General features: G+C 43.3%; 1 protein-coding gene across 2 annotated transcripts in view; it reads right to left on the bottom strand.

Moving 5' to 3' along the window:
- EPN2 (epsin 2) overlaps positions 1–14,582 on the bottom strand; it is a 39,187-nt gene extending 24,605 nt beyond the window's left edge. Inside the window, exon 1 of one of the 2 annotated variants that reach the window (XM_080981074.1) lies at positions 14,386–14,582. The gene's annotated coding sequence lies outside the window, so the exon portion shown is untranslated. Of the gene's footprint in view, positions 1–13,780; positions 14,001–14,385 lie in introns of those variants that run through there. The other variant, XM_080981075.1, reaches the window with a different exon arrangement.
- Between the last annotated feature and the right edge of the window lie 970 nt (positions 14,583–15,552).

Below are 15,552 nucleotides of genomic sequence, written 5' to 3'. Positions count from 1 at the left end.
CTTATTCTAGAACTACAGAACAAAATTATTACACCACAGATAGGATTTCCCTCACGAACCAATTTCATAAGCAATCTGTATATGAAATCCAGACACAGGCAAAACAACCCTAGTTGCAGAATAAAGTGCCAGGAGAGAAGAAGGGAGTGAAGATGAAAGTGAACATTGTGACACTGGACTTCTGGTTTGAAGCAAGTTCTGTTGAAATTACTTCCTTCCCTTTAAGTACACAACAAATTTAAGACAGTCCATCCTATTGGAGGCACAGCATCCACCAGAAAGGAATCAACTTAGGGCTCAAAGCCCTGTTGCCATCACACACACACACACACACACAAATACAAAAGCTCCCAGCCATTATCAGGAGTTCTTGCACACCTCACTTCCATTATCCAGTTCTCTCACACACCCAAAGACATTATAAGTCAAGAGCACTACGCTTTTGTCAAGATGCTACTTGACCAGGGTAGGGGAGTCACAAAGTGAGTCAGAAAACAATGCACACTACGATGTTTTCATTATAACTGTGCATTAAATAAATTAATCTAGCAGATTACCGCAAAGTCACTAAACAAACTTGCAAACTCAGCAAAAGTAGAGGCCCCCACACAGCAAATGAACTTGCAACTGCAGCAGGAAACCAAATTAAATTTCATGCAGCAGCTGCTGGTTGAAAATACCAGAACAGGAACACCCACACGAGCTGCCTTTTCAGAGGCAGAGAGCTGCTAGAACAGTTGTAGTAGCCTGTCAGTTTATTGTCAAAGAGCACTCTCTCGGTCTCTCTCAGTCTTGTGACTTATTCGTGCAACTGGAGTGCTATCCGCAGTTAAGTTCAACTGATGCCTGCAATGTTGTCACTGGTTTTGCCAGACAGGCCTCAACAATTTTGCCTTCCCGCGGCTTCATCAGTGGCACAGTTTAGTTGCATCGCCGTCCACATCCTGGGTTGTGACTTGCATGACAGGAGGGGCTGCTGAAAACTAAGGAAGCTAGAGAAATTTGCAGTCAAATCCTACCACCAAAACTGCACTGAACTACACTATGATCCCTTTACTACTGTGGTTTTCAGATATTCCACCATTCCCTAAAATGTCTGGGGTACAAAAAATTTAAAATGTCAGATGAAGCTGGCCAAAATGATGGGAGTCCATCAACATCTGCTGAGCCACAGGTTAGCAACTCCTGCTCTAGACAATTCAGGCACCCCCAAAAGACCTTTATAACACAATTAATGCATATGCTCCCAACTATTAATTAAGGTTCCTGCCTCAGACAGCTTCCTATTCAAATGTACTAGGCACTCTACCTCTAAGGAGAAGTTGTTTACGTTTTAAAATTGGCATTAGAGCGTCATTCTCCACCACCACAAGCCCAGTTCCAGAAGTGAGCCTGCTCAGGAAAATTTATATTGCATTGCATTGTATTGTATTGTATTGTATTGTATTGTATTGTATTGTATTGTATTGTATTGTATTGTATTGTAACACAGAGAGTATATATACAGCCACAGTTCTAGAATACATTCTAGAATGTATTTACACTACACAACTTAGTCTCTATATCAATCTAAATCTCATAGATGATAATACCAGTTCAGGAAAGATCTTAAAAACAGTGGCTCCCATGGAAGTAAGGTGAGTTTCATTACCATCCCATATACCAGTTCAAGGGGTGGGGGGACTCCCACTTGCCTTATGACTAAACCAGCCCAATTTGGTCCACAAAGAGGTACACAAAAGGGGATGCAGAGTTGAAATGACTTTTCAAGGTTTCAGAAGCTTTTACACACACACACCAACCAAGATAGCATTCAAGCTTTTAATCAAGTAACTGCAGGTGTTTTTCCCATCCCTGAGTGCTTGTGGGAAAGTGATGTGAATGTATTATGGTCAGCTGCATAGCCTACTAACCTATGAACTCTGTAACCTGATTTAGCGACCTGCAGCACAAAATATGCTTATAAACACTGTCACAGGCATCTAGCATCACATGAAGTGATGCAAATGATCTGATGCCCAGAGCTCTTCTGTGAATCAAGTTGACCCCTTTTGCCTCATCAAGAATGTGATTCCTGCAAACTGTCAGGGGGTGGGGGCGGTGAGAGAGAGAAACAGATCTGCTTAATAAGTTCACTTGCCAAAGGCAGAGACTTCCTAGATTTTTGCTACTTCCAAGTCCTCTTGAAATTGGTGGGAGCTGAGGACTTGGCCCTTAATTCTGAACAAACATGGTGAGAATTGGGCTTACAACCTTGCTACACCAAAGCATATAATAAAAGCCTGCTTCTTTGCCTCATGGTGGCATAGGGAGTGGGTGATTTCTACCAGGGAAACAGCAGGAGAAAAAGGGCTGAGCTCTTCCTCCTTCCACCACGCCTCTGCTCAAAATTGCCCCTTTCTCATGAAGCCTTGTAGCAAAGAACTGGGCTGTTTCTCTCTTTATTACATACATCCATCTGCAACATTTAATTAGATCCTTAATGATAAGTATGTACGGTAAGTGAATGAACAAATTGCTTTGGGTACCAATTGCGCTGCCTAAGAACACATGCTTTAAAAGTATTTCAAAGACTTGTTTCGAAAACTAAACGGGGGAAAACAGAACTGTTCTGTATGATGCTGCAGAGAAGTGTGCATTAAAAGAAGCTATGAAGCTGGGCACAATGCATAAAAGCCCACATGCAGAACACATATTAGGTCTCCTGCACCATTGTGCGGAAGAGAAAAAGCAGCAATCCATGTGAATAGAGCAGCATGGAGTGCTGGAACAGCCCCACACACGCTGTCTCACTCTCACTCAGGCTATTTAAACACAAAGTTATTCAGAGATGGGGTCAAACTAGGGTTTGGGAAGCAAGCTTTCGTTCAGGAAGGGGGCAGGAACCAGAACTACTCTTCTGAAGTCTACACACTGGCCTTCTTCAAACCCCCAATCTGTGAAAGGATGACGGCAGCCTTCAAACACTAAACTTATGGAAGTTTTCCATTTCCTCTTTCACCATTCAAACACTATGCCTGGTTACTGAAAAAAGTAGGCAGGTGGCAAGAGGCAAAGAAGGTTAATTGTCTAAGGGGCTCGTTTCTCCAAGATAAAAGTGTATTCATAGTCTAAAGTATTAGGGGAGAGGGAGTTAAAAGACATTTCCCAGTAGCAGGTTAAAAAAAGAAATATCCCAAATATTGGAATTTAACTCTTGAATAAGAGTTTGTGGGCGAAGTATGGACTATGCCAACCTTCCCCAACCTGATGCCCTCCAAATGTTGTTGGATTCCAAATCCTATCAGCCACTTCCAACGTTGTCAACGGTCAGGAATGGTGGGATTTTAATCTGGTCACATCTGGTGGGCACTAGACGGAGGAAATATACCAAAGATCTCTTATCAGAGTGCTGAAAATTTACCCCCATAATCTTATCTGGGTTGTTTTTGTAAAATAAGTCTACTTTTGTCACAATGAAATCTATAGGAGGAAATACAACTGGCCTACCTCACATGGTAATAACATTCAAGAAAGTGTATGCGATGTGCTCTGAACACTTAAGAAGTGTTGTTATATTATTTGTCATGTTATCTCACACCACTTTTGCATGGAATTTAATGTGGTGCACATAGAATTCCCAGGTGGTTCCCCATTGAGGCACCAAACAGATATAGATCCATCAAGCTTCAACAAGGTTCACAGGAGCCTGCTCTGGGACCTATGAGCTGCAGATTATGAACATGAGTATTACAAGAGTTGAGGCTTTTGTCCTTAATTTAAGTAAGGCACCCCCAAAAGATTCCTCATTCAGCCGTCAGAAGTATTAACAGGGCAGGGACAGGAAGGATAACAGGAAACCTGACGCAGCAAGATGCTGTGTCAATGAAGTTGTCTGGATAAAAAAAGAAAAACACCGCAAACAAAAACCACATATTATTAGTCATTCTGAGCAAAGAAAGGATGAAACTGTAGAGTTAGTAAAATAGTGGAGAAATTCTGTTACATCACCATATAATCAACTTGCTGTTGAAAGCATAGAGGGAGAGAAGACTAGGGACACACCTGCCCTGATCATCTGACATTTAATTGAAGGTTGACATTCTCCAGGTTTCTCTGCAGATGCAAAGAGGCCACACTCTAGCTCCTGGTAGCTCTATGGTGAAAGACTTGTACCCTTTGCATCAGGAAATAGAGCAGAACACCAGTTCAGTTTTAGACTGGCAGTGCACATAAGCTCTAGAACCAACATAGTCAAAGCATATCATCACCCAAGGATGTGATACTCACAAAGACTACACTGTGTTCATTTCAAAACAGAACTTGACCAGTCAGACATAGCTTGACCAGTCAGAGAGTTATTTGAGTTCTTAACAAATAAAAACTTGACATATTTTTCTTCTTTCTTTCTTGGCTGGGGGTCAGAATACCTCAAAGATATCAAAAAATAATGTTTAGATGTTTTTGTATGTATGTGTTGCCTCTTGACAAATTTCAAAGCAGTGGGAATTACAAAGAACAAGTAGTATTTATAAACATTATTCTCTGGCAGAAGTAACAACCAAAGTGGGGTATACAATATGCAGTTGTACAATATTCACACACGCCAGCCAGCCTTTAGAACACTATGCCGCTGTCACCAGAAGCCTACAGCACTTTTGCATTCATGTGTGTCTAAACTCCAGGGAGAGCTACTCCAATAACTTGTGATTACTCTCTGAATTACCAGCACCAGAAGATCACTTCACCATTCTACACAAAAAACGGATAACCCAGCAGGTCCCAGGGGTGTTAAACTTCTACAAATCGTTAATGAAAACTGCAGTCTTCGGCAAAGGGACAGAACTAAGTGTAAAACAAGCCATGCCCCACCCCGCCAATTTATTTCCTAATTGTTCAACAACTGGAGAAAACCAAAACCTTTGCCCTGCTTTCCAATTACCGTATTTTTTGCCCTATAGGACGCACCGGCCCATAGGACGCACCTAGTTTTTTGGGGGGGAAATCAAGGGAAAAAATTTTATTTCCACCCCCCTCAGGTTTGCGCAGCCATCCCCAAGCTAGAAGAGGGAGACAGAGCGCTCCGTCTCCCTCTTCTGCCTTCAGGGACAGCTTCTCTAGCCTCCGTGGGGCAGCGGCTTGCCCCGCTGTCCCCCGAGCTTGTGGGGCTGGCGATGGGAAGAAGCAAGCTTGCTTCTCCCCCCCGCCAGCCTCCAGATCAGGTCGGGGAATAGCGGGGTGGCGGCGCTCCACCTCCCCGCTGTCCCCCAAGCTTGTGGGCTGCAGGCTGCTGTCCGCAAGCCTTGCGAGCCGGCGGGACCTCCCGCCGGGCTTGCAAGGCTTGCAGATAGCTTCCTGAAGCCTGGAGAGCGAGAGGGGTCAGTGCGCACCGACCCCTCTCTCTCTCCAGGCTTCAGCGAAAGCCTGCATTCGCCCCATAGGACGCACACACATTTCCCCTTCATTTTTGGAGGGGGAAAAGTGCGTCCTATAGGGCGAAAAATACGGTATCTACATATCAGGTCCATTTCAATATGCACATAGTTAACAAACATTTATTTATGGAAATGAGTGCTAGCATAGACAGACCACTGCATAACACTTCCTAACAGGTTTAACAGATTCAGCACCGAAACAAGTTTGTATGTTTTGGTACTTCATGAGAGTTGTCAAAAGCTTTTAGTTTGAATTACACTCAGTTCCATTTCTGCTAGGTCTTTTTTTAAAAAAAAAACCTGCAGAAGCAGATTACAAAATCAGATACTATTCTTAAAAACTGTTTTTTAAAAAAAGAAAAGAAAGAAAAAAAGCTTACATTCTGAATGTATTCAGCAGATGTTTTTGAATGCAACTAAGATAACTCTAGTCTTACTTGCTTCAAGCTTCAGCTCTCTTCAGCATTCAGCTGCACATCTTGTAAGTCATTTCAAGCCCCACTTTAAAGATTTAAAAATATGAATTAGGTGGATTAAAAAATATTAATTTTAAAAATAAACTAGATGGACACTCATTGGGTACGAAACTATTGTCTACCAAGTAAAGCGTAGCCATGTTCTTCAAATCTATACGGGGGGGGGGGGTCAGAAATTCAACAGCAGCAGCAATATATAACATTTGGAGCACTGTTAGGATTTCATGATTTCCAGGCTGTATTTTGGGATGAAAGCCACTTAGTAAAACCATCTTGCAGCAGCAATTGTCTTTGCCACAACAAGACAAAGTCAAATTAGGAGGAATAGCACAGCACAGAGACAGAAAAAAATCAAGTGCCTCAAATAATTTTTACTTCCTAGTTTACTGGCCTGCAAAGCGGGCAGCAGCAGAGTCCTGGAAAGGCAGTCAGGTGCAAGCCTGAGTATGTAACAGCAGTTGGACCCAACATATCCCCCACATTCCACAAGCTGGCCATTTATGACCAAAAAATTTTGCTAAATTTCATCACAATATACCAGCATTTTATTGGTGCCAGAATGGCTTTGTCATTGCTTTCTGAACCCATCCTCCCATACATCCTCCCTATTTATACTCTGCTCCATCTATTTACTGTTCACTGACATTTCACACAAGTGGGTGTTCACTTGCTCTTATACTGGAGGGGAACAATGTTTCCACAAAGCCTCTGCTGTCTGTTCCTTTGCCGAATGCTACTTTCTGTAAATTGGCTCCAGGAGAAAGTGTACATTCCCTTCTTCTCAGACATGCTCCTTTGCAAACAGCTTTGCAAATATCCTTCTCGCTCTGGATACAAGTTAACCTAAGATTTTACAAGCATGAAGCAGCATTGGGGTTAGGCAAGGTAGGGGCAGTGCTACCTGCACTAACTGGGAGGGAGTATGACAGCATTCAAAGAGCACCGTAACTTGCAAAAGGCGGCAATCATACTCCTTATCATAGAGTAATGATAGAATTTCTGCAACAGGGAAGACTTAGGCCACTGTTCCTGAATCTGGTGCCCTCCAGATGTTGCTGGACTACAACTCCCAGCATCCCTGTCCCTCAGCCATGCTGCCTGGAGGAAGCAGTAGTCCAACACATCTGGAGAGCACCAGGTTGGAGAAGGCTGAGTTAGGCATTTTCATGAACAAGGCCTTTGGGCTTGACGTTGAGAAGAGCTACTTTAAGTCTCTTGCACACGAAAAATCTTTAGCGTACTTTCAATCTTGCTCAGAAGGAGCAGCCTTCGCAAAGGGAAAGATTTTTGCAATTCATCATTCTTAACTGCTCTAACCTCCCTGACAACTGCACTTAACAAAGAGGCTCTTTGCCATCTGTTTAAGTGCCTAAAACAGAATGCCTGTGTTGAGAGTCACCTTCAACACTTCCAACTTAACACTATTAATTCAATTAAGACCAGACACTCCAAGAAAGAGACAATGCTACAGATGCACATCAAGACTTTATGGCAAAAATGATGGACAGCAGGAAGGCAAGGAAACATTAGTAAAGGTAAAGGGACCCATGACCATTATGTCCAGTCGTGGATGACTCTGGGGTTGCGGCGCTCATCTCGCTTTATTGGCTGAGGGACCCAGCGTACAGCTTCCGGGTCACCTGGCCAGCATGACTAAGCCATTTCTGGCGAACCAGAGCAGCGCACGGAAACGCTGTTTAGCTTCCCGCCAGAGCGGTACCTATTTATCTACTTGCACTCTGACGTGCTTTCGAACTGCTAGGTTGGCAGGAGCAGGGACCAAGCAACGGGAGCTCACCCGGTCGCAGGGATTCGAACTGCTGACCTTCTGATCAGCAAGCCCTAGGCTCTGAGGTTTAACCCACAGTGCCACCCTCGTCCCTCCAAGGAAACATTACATCTCAGCAAAAGACTGGAAATAACGGTGAGTCCCAAACACAGATGAAGTTCTTTCATTGTCTACTCGAAATGCAATGCTACCTCAGTGTTGCCAAGTAATGGCTTGTAAATTTACAATTTGAACTTAACTTTTACCCATTGCAATGCAGGAAACTGCAGCTACCAATATTCAGCAGGTTAGCAGATACAGCTATTGTACACAGGCTGTAGGTGATGAAGAATTCATGCCTTTGTTAAAGAATTGAGGAATTATAGTACCAAGGAAAGTATGCTTGACACTCAGTCAACTGCAAACATACCAGCCAAACATACCCGCTCATAATGACTCTTTGTTTGATGTTACTGGAAAGGGGTGCTCCAAAGCTAGAAGGCACAAACTTAGATGCACTTTATTCCGTTAACAAAAATCCTGATTCTTATCAAGATGTTTCAAAGCTCACTCAAAAATCACAAGCAATATGTTCAGTGACAGACGTACAATGCCACAGTTTGCATTCTGTAACAGAAAACATTTCAGAGCAGATGTCGTGTTCATGCTTCCAAGTTGTTATTATGAACAGAACATTTTGAAACTGAAATACCTGCAAACAAGTCCTCTTAAGGGTCACAAGAACTGGCAATGTGTAAGATTCGCTGGTTTATTCAAAGACTCCCAATAAGTAGAGGCAGGGGACAACAACAAAGTATAGGACGGCAAGAACGACCTGTTTTGTTTCACAGGTTTACAAACAGTTTCTGCAAAGCTCTTAAAAATAAGCTGCATACTGAAAGAGAGTCATGTTAATTGAAGTATTTAAGTCAGCAGGATACTTGTTCAATTTCAACACCCTGCCTACTCGCATCAGAAGCATCAGGCATAGTTAAAAGAGCAAAAAGCCAACCACCTTAGGATTTCTTGTTTACCCATGAAAACATTATTTAATCATGGCTTTGGAGAGCTGATTATTTCAGTTCATGAATCCTGACAATTCACAAAAAGCAATTTTTTTAACCTTCAACCTAATTTAAAAAGAAAAATTACCGTAGCCTTCAACACCGCTGAGGGAATAATACACCAAATAAACATGGACAACATTGCAAAATAAAGGCATTCCAAAATGTAAGTATAATTTTCCCTATAAAAGAAACAGGAATTGCTTCAAGAAGCTTCAGACTATCAATATTTCCATCAGCTAAAATAATTGGGCGCTGGAGTTACACAGCAGAAATTCAAAGAACCAGGCTTTTGAAATTCTGTTCTAAAGGAATTAAACATGACTGAGCCATCGTGTATGGTCAAAAAAAAAACATTAGCCTATTATTCCTGGTTATGTCCAGTATTAGAAATGTGATCTATTACCAACCAAGGTTGCTCTAAAAATCATCGGAGACTCCAGCGAGCAGCCACAGAAGCTATAGAAACTATGGGAGAATCAGGGATCGAAACTCATGAAGGCTGCTCTGAGGACTGATATCCTAAACACACATTCTTTCCATGGCCCATATATTTCAGTGGGGTTTACTTAAGAACAAGCCTAGTTAGGACTGGAAGAGAAACAACACACCGTTCTGCTGCTTTCCACAGCTACTCCATCCACCACCATTATTTTCAACCAGGGACCGATTAGCATGCAGAAGGAACAGCTGCTACAAACCATAGTCAAGGAAGGAAAACTGTGTTCTGTCTTGTCCTGAATGCCATAGCTTCCTTGCTTCCTAAAAGCCAACCTTAGTTTTCACTCGTCAGTTTCTTCAGAGATAGCTTGTAGTAAATAAGGAGATGCACTTATACTGTAGCCAACGAATGTTAGCTGGCTCCAGCTTTAACCATGTGTAAGCCCTGTGAACATCCAGGCATAATGTATTACTGGAGCCAGACTGATGGGACAGGCACAGCCCTACCCAATCCATCTTGGTCTGATGCAAAGGTAGAAACTGAGGAAGAGAACTGGTCATTTCTGCCTTTTTATTATATTTAACATTTGCATCTCACCCTTCCTCTAAATACACAGCACACTTGGGAAGGTTATACTAGAAATGACCTGTCCAAGGCCAGATAGCATCCCATTTTCCAAACCCAACGCTCTAGCCACTGCTCCCTACACTGACTTGTATTATTTATTTATTTTATTGCATTTACATCCCACCTTTTTTTCTCCAAAGAGCTTGAGGTGGTGCACATGGTTCTCCCCATTCTCATTTAAGCCCCACAACTCATGTATAAAGTGGCAGGCTACAGCAGCTTTTCACATTTTCGCCCTTCAGGGAATACCTTTCCGAATGGACTGATCTGCTAGGGAACCAGTTGTGTTGCATATCCTGAGAGCACTTAAAAGACCTGCCGGGTTTCAACATCACCTTTCATGAACCTTGCAGCACACAACACAACACTTTGCAAGGGAAGACTTGGTGGCAGTCGAGCTGCCTCAGGTAAGATTGTCATTGCTGACCATACACAGGAATGTTTGCTGAGCTTCAAAGTTCCCTCGAAGACAGTTCGAAAGCATCACAATTCACAAGAAGGAATGGGTAGCATAACAGATAATTTGGTTACAGCAGCAAAATTGCCTCAACCCAAATCCTACAGAGACAGAATAGTCTATGTTAGTGCATGCTGATTTCTGAATTCACCGGTTAGAAATATGTATATATATCCTATGACTTATGCATAATAAGATTTTAAAAATCCACTGTTGCAAACAGGGCTGGATTCACCTCCAGGCTGCACTACAACAGCCAGAAAGCAGGCCAACATACACCAGGCAAAATAAATTTCATGCTACCATTATGTGGGAACCCCAGCTTTGAGCAGTACAGTCGTACCTCGGAAGTCGGAAACCTTGTGAGTCGAATGTTTTGGCTCCCAAACGCTGCAAACCCAGAAGTGAGTGTTCCAGTTTGCGAACTTTCTTTGGAACCCGAACGTCCGACATGGGTTCCGTTGGCTGCACCTTGGTTTCCAAACATTTTGGAAGCCGAACGGACTTCCGGAATGGATTCTGTTCAACTTCCAAGGTACGACTGTAGCTCCCTTAGGTGTCTCCCAAAGCAGTGGCTGTAGAAAATGGACCACTGCTGAGGTGGTGAGGGGGCCAAGGAAAGATTGACAAGGTGGTCCAAAAGGTTACATAGACTGGATCTGGCCCACAGGCTGCCAGTTCTCTGGCCCAATATAATGACTAGAACTGATCTCCAACTTCAGAACTGTTTGCATTTGTGGCGATCTTTTACAAAACTGTAAGATTCACTGCTTAGAAATTTTCTAACATTAAGCAGTCTATTTTTTTTCCATGTAAACAAACAATAAATGAATATGGCCACCACAGAAGTTATTTGAGGCTTCATCCCCACAAGTGGTGTATGCCATTTAGCAATAGCGTAGAGCAACTATTTTTAAGGATTCCCTGAGATCATGCAGGGAAAATGCCATCAACTTCAAGGCACAAAGGCATCCAAGGAATCAACTCTACTCTGCTAAGCTTGTCAAGTGGCTACAGAAAGCTATCCAGTTTATTTATACCAAGCACAATACATATTACAGTATTCCTAAAAGCTGCAAACACCCCAAAATATTCATATCTACAAGTCAGTACTTGAAAATTCATCTGTCTAGTTTGGCTGGTTTAGTTTGATCCGCGACATACGTCAGCCAGCGCTGCTCTGCATGGAAATTACACACAAGACATCTGCTAAGATCAGAAGGAATTAAGGTAATCTGAGAATGTCAGTAAATAACATTACCAAAGAATACTTCCATTCCAATTAGAAATTCCTTTTAGGCTTCAATCCCATACACAGTAGGAGTAAGCCCCGTTTAACTCAATGGGTCTTACTTCTGTGCAGGCATTTGTCAGATTATGTTGTTAGAGATGGTAAATGGGAAAAAATTAACTATTTCAATTATTCTGTAGTTTTCATGTACTGCCAAAAAAATTACCCTAAAATGGCTGTGAAACCCTAAGTAGCTGTTTCACATACCACACAACGTAGTACAATAGAAATTTCCATTACCTCTAAAAAATACCAGTCGGATATGTAAGTTAAGGCTACACAGGTGTATTTCCATTATTACAATGTTCAATTCAGCATGTAAGAGGAAACACATGTGAAGCTATTGTAGGAACATGTGCTTCTCTGTAGTTTGGTCCTACAAATAAGTTACTCAGAATTCAGTCTCATTTTTAAATGGAATTTACTCCCTGCTAAGCATTCTTAGAACTACAGTCAACTACAAGCCCATTCTTTCACAGAAGTAAACCTTAGTGAAATATATAGGCTATAGTGCTGAGTAACCTACAGTCACGTTAGGCACTCTTACCTAATTTGGAAGTGGAGGAAGGGGGGGCGCTTTTTAAAAGACGAAAATTCACCACACATATTAAGATTTATTTCTCTGATTGGCATTAAGTAAAAACCAACACAGAACACAACTTAAGTTTCTTGGTTATTGTACTAGGAATAACAAAATAATTCAGAATATAATCAAGAGCACATATTACCAGTATTAGCAGAGAGATTAGATTTTCATCATGGCCACTAACTTTTTTTTCAGATCGGAACAGTAAAGATGTTTTTGTACAGTTATAGTAGAGCAGTACGATCATTTTGTGTTAGCAAAGCTACGTATCATGTTCAAAGGGGTAACTCCCTATGCAACTACAATTTTAATGCATATTTTAACATTATGTTCTCCAGATCCAATAACATTACTTTCAAACATCTCTCAAACTAATCAGATTTTTTTAAAAAAATGAAGAAAAAGTCAGCTGCAAATCCACAAGTTGAGAGTGTCAGGGGATTTAAAATGTATTCAGTTAGATAGATATGAATTCTGCAGCTCATCAACCCCCTTTCTGAGAAATTTTAATCAAATCTAGGCTAGACAGAAATGGAAAACAGATATTTCACTGCCATTAGCTGTTCCGGTATTGCAAGGATAAGCTTAGATTTGCTGCTCAGAGGGGGGGGGGGGGATCAGTGGCTACAGACTTTGCTGCCACAATATGAAGAAACTGTTGCTGCCAGCCTAATGGAGACAACAAAGGCTACTTGGAATGCAGGGTGTTAATTTCAAGGCAGCATTACACGCCACCTTGACACACTCGTGCACAAACACACGGAAAAACAAAAGCCTTCCAAACCTTGCCCAAGCCCATAAAACACCCCCATACACACCCTGCTTGTTCAAGCTCCCATTGCAAACCATGTATGTTCACAGGCATGTGTTCCCATAAACTGGTTTCCTCTGTAGAGACTCCCCAAAGCATAGCCCCAAGAACCCACACCCCTCAACGTCTTCCAGTGTCTCTTCTCGTCCCACCCATCTCACAGCAACATAAGCCAACACAAATAAGCTTAGCATGTGCCTTCTGGATGAACACAGACACAGCACCCTCGACAAGAGCCAAAGCCCCAGGATCCAATCCACCTCCCCATTATCTTCCTCCCTTCCTTCATGCACCCCACTTCACTATCCCCAAACAACCAGATTCAAGATATCCAGTCACTTTAATCCCCAAACACATCCCTCTACTCTACACCCATAAATCCAGCTCTCCCTCCCATGCTTATGAGGCACCCCGTTTCAGGAAACCCCAATTTCTTATCGCATGCCCCACCTCTTCTGCATCTGAGGAGTCTCACAATAGCCAGTATAAACAGAAATGTATTTACAAAACCAGCCTATGTATCAGGTAAGTTAGTACTAAAAACAGCAGTACTGTAAAAACAAACAAAAACCAAAATCTTCACAATGAAATGTTGACCCTTTGGGGAGCAGAGCTTCATAATGGATCACTTACTGAAATCACCCCTACGGGTGCATGTGTGCAATTGATAAGGCATTGTGAATATATACGATATGGTACATAGATGTAACAGATACTTAAGGCATATATATATATATATATGTGTGTGTGTGTGTGTGTGTGTATATATCTCCATAACCTACATGTCAGTGCATAAACATTTTAAGACGCCTATGTTAATACATCAAATGTAACAAATACTTACTAGTCAGTTCAGTTTAGCACACAGAAACAAAGCAAAACAGGTTAAAAGACGCAGAAAGGAAGCAAAACTGGGAAGATTTAAAATGCCATAGCGAAACACACACTAAAAAAGAAAAAAAAGGCACCCCAGGTAATATTTACAATGCCCAACTTAACCCAGCAACAAGCCCATCCATCCATCTGTATTGCCAAACCAGCTAAAAATGCCACATGGGGAAGAGGCAGAGGAAGCAGCGCCAGTTGGGGGTGGGGAGCAAAGATGCATTTCACGTCTCAGAGGCGCTTCCCCCCACCCCCAAGATACCCGCTTTGCAGACCCCGCCTCAGGCAACCCCGAGCCCTGGCCGACCCCCCTCACCCAACAACAACACCCCCCAATTCTTCCTCCTCCTCCTCCTCAGCCCCCCGCCCCACACCCGCCTGCCTCGATACACCCGCTTCGGGGACGCACACGCCCCCCACCCAGCAGCCACGCTTGCTCTTTCCCCACCTCCCTCCAGCCTGCGGCGGGGGCTGAGGGAGGGTCGGCCGCCCCTTCCCACCGCCGCCACCTGAGGCCCAGGTCCGGCCCACCTCCCCTCCACAAAAAAAACAACAACCCCCCACCTGCTGCTGCTGCTGCTGCTGCTGCTTCTCTCGCAGGGCCCAAGTGGCTCCTCCGGACTGGAGCGCCGCCAGGAGCAGCAACAGCAGCAGCAGGAGGAGCAGGAGCAGGAGGAGGAGCGTCGTGGCCGCCGCCGCCGCCGCCTCTCGGACTGGGTTTGACACCCGCCGCCCACACGCGCCATCCAACATGGCGGAGGGAGGGAGGCACGGAGAGGGACGGGGAGAGCGAGGCAGGCAACGCGCGCTCCCGCGCGGGCGGGCGAGCGAGCGCGCCGTCCCGCCACAGAGAGAAACAAGTGGGCGGGGGGGGGGGGGCTTCTCCTGTCTGTGTGTGAGCGCGCGCGCGCGTTCTCGCCCATGGTTGTTTTCCCTTCCTCACAAGTGATAATGTGAGGATTGATTTATTTTTTCTCCCTCTCAGGAATTTTATCCACCCGCATCTGTTTTTCTTTGGAAAGGGTAGGGTGGGAGGGTCGTAGGAAATGGGAGCCCTAAAAAAAGGAAAAGGAAACCATCTATGTGGGGGCGAGTGTTTTGTGTCTGTGTGTAAATAAATAAGATCACGCCCTCTTTTATTTGGCTTGCTCGTCTTCTTCTTTTGAGGCGGGAAGTCTGTGGCTGGGTATAAAAAAAAGACCCCCGCTTTTTGGAGGGGGAAATGTTGAGGGGGCGTCTATGGGAGTAAGGCTCGCGCGCCCCCTTTGGGGGTGCAAGCACATATTTGTATACAAGAAATAAATGGCTTTTTTGAGGGGGGTGGAGTCTAAATATAAAGACTAACCTTCCCCTTCCTTAGGGGGGTGAGCGAAAGTATGTATATATACATACAAATAAATAAATAAATAAATAAATAAGATGACTCCTTTTCTTTGCGGTGGGGACAATCTATATCTGTGCATAGATAAAAACCAACCTAACCCCTTTTGGTGGGGAAAATGTAATGGAAGTGTATGGTATGTGTATATATAAATAAGGCTTGTTCTCTTTTTAAAAAAATTGTCTATATATACAAATTTTTGAAAGGGGGGGTCTTTTTTGTGTGTTGGGGGAAATGTTGCAGGGAAGTGTGTGTATATAAAAATGAGGCACCCACAGATCTCTTTTTTAGTGGTGAAATAAACATAAGACCTGCCCCCTCTCAGGTTTTGTTTTGTGTTTTGTTTTTGT

The sequence above is a fragment of the Podarcis pityusensis genome (assembly GCF_964106645.2).
Source record: "Podarcis pityusensis genome assembly, chromosome: 14".
NCBI lineage: Eukaryota > Metazoa > Chordata > Lepidosauria > Squamata > Lacertidae > Podarcis > Podarcis pityusensis.
The sequence above is the reverse complement of the archived record's forward strand: the minus strand, read 5'-3'. Positions and strand labels throughout refer to the sequence as shown.